Source organism: Electrona antarctica, assembly GCF_951216825.1.
Source record: "Electrona antarctica genome assembly, chromosome: 1".
Taxonomy (NCBI): Eukaryota; Metazoa; Chordata; class Actinopteri; order Myctophiformes; family Myctophidae; genus Electrona; species Electrona antarctica.
The window spans coordinates 28,421,416-28,431,913 of record NC_136806.1 but is presented as its reverse complement, the minus strand read 5'-3'; positions in this window follow the sequence as shown (position 1 = coordinate 28,431,913).

The window sequence follows — 10,498 nt, the reverse complement described above, 5'->3', positions numbered from 1 at the left end:
CAGTCGAGAAATTCGAGAATGAAACACAGACATTTCATGTCATGAGTGTCAGAGTCATTGGTCATTGTGTTTTTCACCCCTTCAGGCTCAATGAATGCGCGCCTTGCTGGCGGGTCGCGGGCCCCATCCACCCCCCCCCCCCCCCACACACACACACACACACACACACACAATGTGTGCACAATACCACTTTACGACCTCACATCCACTGATCCGCGGGGCTAAATTAGCATCCTGAAAACTTCAACTGGCGCGCAGAGAGAGCAAACACAACACACACACGCAACTGGAGCTTATGGCATTGGGCGCGCGGCGCACCACCACACCATCTGGCGAGAGCTTTTCAGACGTACCCAAACCTATAATTACATCAATTCAGACCCTGTCTGTGCAGCCCAGCTTGAGGAACACCAAGACCCAATTAGCTGGTTATTTTACAGAGGAGGGTATTAGATCTGTGATGTGATATTATAGTATAACGTTGCTGTCGGCCGGGCAGAAACTCATATCTCCCTGTGTGTGACTGTGTGTGTGTGTGTGTGTGTGTTTCACCCCTTATTAATACTTTCATATCATCATAGCATCACACAAAAGCGTCAAAAGTTTTTTTGAAAGTGGTTTCCAAGAGACACTAGCCTATCTTAGATCTAATCGGTGCTCTTGGCTTGCGTTCAAAAACCATCGTGCATTAATATTTCTACCCATTCAGAAACTGATTGGTTTTGGATTATATACTGTATAAGCTTCACTGATGTATAGCCTATAAGCCAATTGTGCAATGCATCATGCCCAACACCATGCACATCATAACAGTCTATACGGATTGGTTGGTATATAATATGGGTATCTAAAAAGGGTTGCATTGCTTTAGACGGGTCTGCATTTTAAATTCCTCGAGTGACTCGTGGGAACAGGCAGGAGAGGAGAGAGAAGAGCCATCTGTTTCATGGACATCGATTCCTTCCTGCGCAGATAGCTGCTCACACGCTCTGAATTGTTTAAAGAAGTCTCGTGGATGCTCCCTCCCTCCCCTCCCGAAAATAGATCTACAAGCTTCAAACGCCAGCACAGCGCAACGCGTTGGTATACTGCAGATCTGTTCTTTTTTGGGAGGAGAGCAAGCGAAATCACAGGACGCACATATAGCACTCATAGCCTATGAACTAGCCGAGAACATAATGGAATAATTATTTCACCATGACTCGCCTAAAAGATAAAGGGACAACTCAGAGTGCACAGAGAGGATAAACTATCCCAAACCAACTCCAAAATAGTCTAATTATCGCTGATGCAAATCCAACAGTGGAAGGAAAATATGCATGATGATGCTGTGCGCTCATGTGAGGGGCGCACACATTTATTTTGCCTATAATTGCCTGGAATGTTTCTATTATAGCTGCAGATACGCATCTAATACGGAGACAATTAGGAAGGAACCGCCATTACGCACGGTGGGTCCCTCTTCTTGGTGCCAAAAGCTCTCTGTGGTTGGTTATTGCTGGGCGCGACACAACAATGGAGAGAGCGGTTTGTCTCACGAGAGCAGACACACGCAACGCCACCAAAGACCCCCTCTGCGTCGAAGCAGAACACAAGCAGTGATGAAAAGAGAACCCCACCGTAACGTTTAACTGCGTTATCCACGGGCCGGTGCGTCAATTCTCTTAACCACTCTATCCCCCAAAAAACTCCCCTTGTTGCCAGAGTTGGCAGAAACAAGCCTAAAAGAAGCGACTATACGCCACATGAGCACTTCAAAGTCTCTATGCCGGGCCAGCCATTTATGCAGCTTGCGAGCTTTATTTTGGGGGATTTTTTCCCCTTTTTTTTCTCCAACAAATCTGGTAGGGGCTCCCTATATCTGGCACAAAACATGTTCAGATGGGGGGTGGCTGGGTGGTTATATAGGGACAAATAGCCTACATATTAATTTGGGGAACCACTGCTTTAAATTATAATTAAACATAGGAAGCAAGCCCCAAATATACACTTTAGTGCCCCCTCCCCTTGACAGAAACACAATCCCCGTAGTCGCTTAATAAGCAGACCTGGCAACACCGCTCCTTGGCCTGTTAAACCTTGGGTTGAGCGGCTGAGGCTCTGAGCCTGCGGTGTCCATAATGTCATTACCGGAGCGAGGGAGACTCAATGCCCATGCGCTCTAATCACATTTCCTCTGCACAACAAAAAAAAGTCCCACACCAGTGCACAGATTTTCTTTTTTTGCAGAAAGAAGTTATTTTAATTCCAATATTCAATGCAACATGTTTGGTGCGTGCTAGCAAACATGAAAGATTTAGATGCCTCTTTTAGTCGCCTTTGGGGGGGAATTTTTGATACAACAAACCGACATAATGTTAACCTTATGTCGGCAGGGCTTTAAACTGATACCAGGTGCCCCCCTCGACAAAAAAAGAAGGAAAAAAAGTTAAAACGTTTAACCTTATTGCTTGGCAATGACAGAAAGAAAAACAAAGCCCAACCCAGCCCTAATTAAAAGCAGGAGAATAGCCTAAATAGCCTGAGCTCAACTGTTGTGCATGGCCGGTTTATTGTTATTTATAACAATTATAACCAAATGTCAATTCAACATTTGACGAGACAATAGGCCTGTATGAGACGGTTTCATGTTTAAATGTCTTTGTCCCTTTGTGGAGAAACAGCTCCATTGTGCTGCTCTGCTGCAGGGCAGGCATCATCCGTGAAGTAAAAGTACATTTACTCAAGTACTGCACTTCATTGCAATGTTGAGGGACATTGAAGGGTAGGCCTATTTTGCTTTTGTTATAGTTTACTCCACTACTCCACACTATATTATAGCGTGCTCCTTATACTAATGTCCAGCTTTAGTCGCTATACTTTGCCTATTGTGATTATTATTACAACACATACACCTACATGTTTATACTTCATAAACTATTTGAAATGTCAAGTCTTGTCCATGTCGTCCAGTGGGCCTATACCAACAATATGATCAATATGCCCAGACCTGTATGAGCTGGTGTAGATTGGCTATTTGAGGAAAAAGTTAGACACATTTGGGAGAAGAAAAAAAAGAAGGTTGTCCTTTTACTTTGGTAGGCCTACTGTAAGTATTTTCGTCCAACTATACTTTTATGCTTTTACTAAAGTATCATACAGGCCTTTTTTTTTTTTTTTACTTAACAGAGTATTTTTTTGATTGTTGTATTGCTTTACAGTGGTTCCAAAACCTTTTAGCGCAAAAAGATAAATTGGACGTTTGCCCATTACCCAAATTAGTGAGAATAGCAGATCTACAAGCTCACAATGCGACACTTTGCGCCGCATTGTGTTCTTGTAGATCGGCTACTTTCACTACTACTAATGTATGGAATTTGTATTTTATATTATTATTTTTGAAATAACGCATATATGTCTCCACGAGCCACAAATGGGTCCGACCTATGCACTGTTTTGGGAAACAGTGCTTTACTGAGTAGCCTATAGTTCTTCCACCACTCACTGACTCGTAGACCCTCTCTCAGATGTCTGCCTGACTGCCTGTCCACTAGTTGGAGGAAGGGAAGGGGAGGTCAGAGCACGGAGCAGCTAGGGGGCTACAGAGATCCGGGCCTCCCCTCGGGGGACCATAAAGTTAGGGAGAGCCTGGGAGTCGGTCACATTGGGGGGGGGGGGGGGGGGGGGGAACACCATCAACTTTGTCATTGAAATGAAGCAGATCCACATAACAATAGACTCAGCAGGTGGAGAGAGAGGAGAGGAGTGGAGTGGATGCAGACCACTGGAGAAATCTGTGCCCCCGGGGAGGGGGAGGGGGATGGGGGACGTCCCAATCTTTTCAGCTCAAGACCCTAGATAAATTTGTTGTCTCTTCGGGACCCACATTTAAAAAACAATCCATATGAACTAACCACTTAAGCCCTATGTCCAAAAAAAAAGAAGTGGAAATAAATAGCTACGTTGCAAGGCTATTTCTAACATGGATTCTTTTTTCACCTGAAATTCTTTTGAAAATGCGTCCATTCATTTTTGAATCCTATACTTGTTTCTTGTTTTTGGAAAACATTTTTTTAAATTATTAACCCCAGCATCCGTATTCTGCAGCAAACCTTCACAGAAAATAGCAGAACTCAACGTGCTGCGTTGTATAAGCTTGTGAGATCACAGCTATTTTCAGCTAAGATATTTGATGTAGGCCTAGAGTCAAAACAGAAAATACATTACAGCACAAAGCCCTGAGGTGACTGGTCAACCATATAGTGTTTAAATAAATGGTTGAAATGTTTTTTGTTTGTTTGTTTGTTTGTTTTTTGTATAGGAAACACTACACTGCCCCCACCCCTCTGCAGCAGAAGGAGAGTGCTCTGGCGTGCACTGGGGTCGGACGGAGGATTGTAAAGGCATGTGCGCATCTGCCACCGTCTAGCATCCTTTCATTAGCATGCTGTTAGCCCGTCGGCCAGAGGAGGAATCAGGGAGTTGGGGATAGATAAAGAAGAGAGATAGAGGGAACAGAAAGCTGGTAAGAGGAAGAAAGAGGGTACGGGTCTTGTGCCCGACAAGGCCGATTGTTATTCACCTTCGTCCAAGACTTGCATTACTTAACCAAACTAAAACTTTTTAAATTTGCATTAGACGCGCGCATGCGGGGAAGGCAGAATGTCTCTGAAGAAGTTGGACATAATGGCCATTTAGCGTCCGCTGTCATCCAGGTTGACTCATTTATTTTTTACAACCGGTTAACGGTTGGTTATATGGTCGCCTCCCCCATGCCTTCTGTGATGTCCTAGGAAAACAAAACAAAAAACAAACAAAAGAGCCACCTTTTTGTTTAGCGGCCTCTTTGTTTAGTGGCATTGTTTAGTGGCTTATAAAACACTTAGCCTAAAGGCTTGTGTTATCATTTGTTTAAGTCTTGAGTAAATGCACATTAGCATCCCTTATTCTGGACATGCCATACAGTGGGTTTAATAGGCAAACATTAGCAAAAGAAACAGCCGATCTGCAAGCTCACTTAGTTGTGATCCTATAGAATGGTTGTGTGAAGACATTTTAAAATAATGAGTTGGTCAAGGATTGAGCCCTGGGGGACCCCAGATTTTTTTGATTGATTGAATTGAAAGAGGATGATTATAACAGTGCACGTAGTACAGTCAAATGTTATGCTTAAAGGATGACACAAAAATACAGGGGCTTGTTTCCATTGTGGTCCATTGTACTCAATCCATCAGTAATACATTATTAATTCAATACGACCACACTACAAAACATATTAGAGTAATTCAAGTAAATTAAGTATATGGTTTAAGTGGTTAAGTCACACAATACAAAAAAACATTATTTTTGTTCTTGTTTTTTAAGTGATCAGTTGTGACTTCAGCGTTTTGATTCACAAAGCACTATTCGAGGACATGGCTCTGCTAGTCTGTAGGCAACACATCAATAACGCTATCATAATTCCAGTGTTTGAGGCTCATCGTGTTCGCTCAAATCCTTACTTTGTGTACAGACATAATAGCCTATACAGTCGCCACATATCTGCTGCATCAGAAGCACATTGTGTTGTGGTATACACTCGGAAATTACCCCGCCCCCACACAGAACTAATACCATGTGTGTGTGTGTGTGTGTGTGTGTGTGTGTGTGTGTGTGTGTGTGTGTGTGTGTGTGTGTGTGTGTGTGTGTGTGTGTGTGTGTGTGTGTGTGTGTGTGTGTGTGTGTGTGTGTGTGTGTGTGCGACTGTATGACTGTGCGTGCTTTGGGCTCATGAATCCTTTGATCAGGTATACCTCAGTGACAGGGAGAGGGGAGGGAGAGGAAGAGGTGCAACAGCCTGCCTGGGCCATAATAATCACACCACAGGACTGAAAGACATAAACATGCAGCGTTCCATGTTTACTGCGCCTGTCACGATATCCCTCCGTAGAGGTATGGTAGAGATTATACCCTGAAATATGCTGGCGGTTTCCTGGATCGTTTTCCATTACAGGAGACAATAGGCAGGACAAGAAGGCTGTATCTCATGCTGTTAGATTTTTCTTAGGCTGCACAGTAGCAATAAGGGCCTAGCTCTTTGTCTATTCTCGGCTTGCTATTGTCCTGGTTTGTAGCATGGCTGTGTGCTGAAGCATTCGTAATGACATCAAACTGTGTCACGGGCGTGTTAACTGCCCTCCAGCATCTCCATTCAAGCTGCAGGGACTTTGAAGCGGCTCCTTGACTTGGTAATGCATCTCTAGGCTGTTTAGGTATGCGCCTCACTTTACCTTGTTGACAATCTCACATTGCTGTGAAAGGAGGCATTCAGGGGGTCCTGTTTCAACCTTTTAACCGTAAACGGCCTTCATCGCTAAATGGTCTTTCTATGGCACCGTTATCCAAAGTGCTTTACAATGTGGGTTTACATTCAAACATTCACAGTGGAAGGAATCATACAAAGTATACCAGCCTGCTCATCAGGGGCACTTAGGCGTCGCCTGTGACAAGCCAGGAAACGAACCAAGTCAGGTATCGAACCACGGACCTTCTCGTTCCCAGACTTCCACACACTGTATACCAGTGGCTCTCAAAAGTGTCCAGGAAAATGTGTTAATACAGCATCACAATTATTTTAACGCCTTCATCTGTATCTTATACGTTGGCTAAAAAATAGATGCACAAGCTCGTGCATCTGCTATTTTTTAATGAAATGTAAAACAATGGATTTCGTGTTTTGTTTTTGTTTAACACAGATCTTCTATTCTAGGGGTCCCTGGCACAATATATCTGCTGCCAAATAGATATCGATTTGGGGGCCTCTGCACTGAAAAGTTTGAGAACTACCGCTGTATACTTCCTGGCAGCAAAGCCACGCAAACCACAACACAGAGGCCGAGGACATGGCCCTCCTGTCGGATGTGCGGTGACGATTTTGTGATATTGGGTGTGGAAAAACAAACAAAACAACAGCTTGTATTCTACAGAGAAACACGTGGGGAATCACTCACACGCCTTCCTCAGAAGTCAGATGCTAAATTAGGGCCCCGCTCGTCCAAGTCGCATCGCTTATGAAATATTCATGACGCAAAAAAAAAAATCAAGAGCCTGCCTCGTCGATAAACGGCTGCACAGAAGCAGCGAGTTGTCATCGACCCGGTTCTGTAAATTAGAACAGTGCTGACAGACACGCAAAAAAAAGGTATCCGTCGGCGAGGATTCTGCCAGCTTGCCTATTGTCTTCTACAAAGGCCAATTGACTTCGCCGGCACTCCACAAAAAAAAAGCCCCCCGGCGCCGTATAATCTTACGTTTCATACACGAACAAGCGTAGGAGGAAGATCATAGACAATTATAGGCGGAGGGAGAGCATGAGGGGCCCTCCCTGCATTCAGTGTTTTGACGGAGAGCTGAAGCCCGCCACTCCGCACGGACACACGTCTGGCATATGCTGCGCCGACACCCGATCGCTTGTTTTTGAAGCCACACAATATCTTGCCTCCTCCTTCGTCCCCGCCCGCCCGCACCCCCCCTTGTCCCCGGCATGGACAGATCCAGTGTCTAGCCAGTTGTGCCCCAGTTTAATAACTTTGAATCTCTGTGCTTTCAGCTATCCCACGCACGGACGCACACACGCACGCGCACACACACACACACACACACACACACACACACACACACACACACACACACACACACACACACACACACACACACACGCACATGCACGCACATGTGTGATGCGTTGTGGGCTTGTAGATTTGCTATTTTTCAATGTATGACACCAACATGCAAAAGTAAATCATGCCTAACTCTGTATTTTATCCCTAAACCAAACATCTAAATGTCTAAAATAAAACTTCTGCGAATTCAGATTACTAAATGTCTAATCCTAAACCACAACCTGAATATTAATTGTAAACGTATCTCTAAAAATCCCCCTTTCAGACCATAAAACAATCATCGTTCTTATCCTCATCACGTCTAATTCTCACATTCTACTATACTTGTGGGGACATTTGGTCCATATAGTACGGTAACACGTGCACGGCGCCGCACACACGCACGCACGCACGCACGCACGCACGCACGCACGCACGCACGCACGCACGCACGCACGCACACCTCGGCCCTCCCATCTACCTTTCTCTCTGTCACTTCAAAGGGTTCAGTTTTTTCTTTCTTTCTTTTTTCTGAGGATTTACCCAACAGGTGCAGAATGAAGCCAGCGCTTTTGTTTGACTTATTTCGGTCACAATCTCTCTCTCTCTCTCTCTCTCTCTCTCTCTCTCTCTCTCTCTCTCACCCGCGCACATCGGAGACGAGCAAAAACAGAATGAAAACAGAAGGACACCTCTTCCAACGCAATCAGTTTGAGCCATAAACAAACTACTTGGATGTGCCTGTCTGGATAGCCCGCGTGTTTCATGTCAAGGACCCCATGCAGGCCAGATTGATATGTATTTGACCACAGACCTCCACCTGAACTGATGTCGTGTCAGGGACCACCCATAAGAGAAGATTTGTGTTCAAAATGATTTCAAATAGCAGATCTTCAAGCTCACAACGTGTCCTATTGTGAGCTTGTAGATTGGCTGTTTTTGAATAGCTGAAACTGTTCCGGGTTCCAGGGACAAACCTGGAATATCAAATATCAACGGTGGTGGTGGTGTGAAATATATACGTGGTGAGGTACATTACATATAATGTACGTGTGTGGTTAAAAATAGCAGTTTAATGAGGCAGTAATAGTAACCGCATTTAGGGACATAAGTTAACAGTGAAGAGAGCGAAACTACACACAGGAACATAATGGTCTTAAATGGTTCTTCAGAAGAGAAGGTCTTCAGCCTAATTGATTTGATTTTACTATAGGCAAATGTTCACCTATGAAAACGTGACAAAAAAACAGGATGCTAGGGTTGAAATGGTTAAAGGTTTGACAACCACAAAACAGCCTCCCTAGAACCATAATGAGGAACATGAAGAACCATTCACTAAATAAAACTTTAGTTCTTTAGTAGGTGATGGTTCCTCGTGGAACCACATTGTAGAGAACCATTATGTTCCTGTGTGTAGTTTTGCTCTCTTCACTGTTAACATAATTATGTCCCTAAATCTAAGCTGCTGCTATACTTTTACTGCCTCATTAAACTGCTATTTTTAACCACACACTATATGTATATATTTCATGCAGGCCATGTTGATATTTGATCTGTTTTTTTCTGTTTCTTTCTTTCTCCAATTCATGTTTTCACTTGAAGAGTGCAGGTTTCTTTTTCCTTAGTTGCATGTGTTCAGTCCCCTACCAAAGAGAACCTTCGCTACAGCTTTTTGAACCTCCGAGCATCCAGACCCATTCCGTTTTCTCAATTCAGAGGGGCTTTATTTGTATTTATTTTTTATCCCACGATTTTGTAACCATTTCTTTACCCGGTGTCAATGCCTAAGCTGTAATTATGTGCGCTACTCTCCCTCTGCCAACCCGGGGAACTGCATGAGCTCATGCTTCCTTCAATGCATGAGGAGTGAGCAGGCCGCTTCTTATCACCTGATCAGGATTACTGCATGTTTTTTGTGCGTACCTACCCTAGGCTAGGGGACACAGGGGGAACATGCAAACTCCATACAGAAAGACCCTTTTGCCAACACCACCTAGGAGGGTATGGCTGCTGTTGATGTGGAGGAGCAGAGAGCTTTATTGGCATGAGAAAATATCTGTTTGCCAAAGCAGTCAACAATTTAAACTAAGAATGTATGTACAATTAAAAGGGAATAAAGGCATGTGTAGTGTAAGAAGTGCTGTGCCACATTGGGGGGGGGGGGGGGGGGGCATAGGTCAGTCCAACGTACCAATAGTCCGACATACGTGGCCAGTTAAGACACATGCGTGGCCGTTTAGGACACACCCGTGGCTCCGACATATGTAACCAATTAACACGGAGCCCGCCAGAACCGTTGTAACCGTAGGATTAAATGAATCGTCTAGCCCGCCAGAACCGTAGGCTACGTTTTCCAGGGTTTATATTCTTTAATCCATGTTTTGATTCGAGTCAGGTTTTTTCACCACCAACCGAGAGAACCACAACCGGTCAAGACACCACATACGCATTTTGTCATTGTAACATCCGGTTACGGATATTTGGCTCTTCAAAATAACGGTTGCGTGCGATAAAACCTTGGCAATGCGCGATAGATAGATAGATAGATAGATTAATCCTGGCGGTCAAACGGTAAGACTCACCCGTAGTTTACACGTGCAGAGGTTATAGGCTATAGGGTTTGGCGTAGGAGGGTGTCGGACTATTGCGTGTCGGACTGTACATATAGGCCCATGGCTGAGGGAAGTAGGGGTGCTGGGGGGGCTGTAGCACCCCCTCCCCCCAGGCACAGCCCCCCCTCGAACAGGAGGGGAAGAAAAAAAAAGAGATAGGCCAGGCCTAATAAATATGCTGTATCACAGTATTGGCACCTTATCCTGGTTAATTGCCTGTGTCAGTTCGTTCATATAACTTGCGTGTGGAGAGGGAAAGTAAAGGCC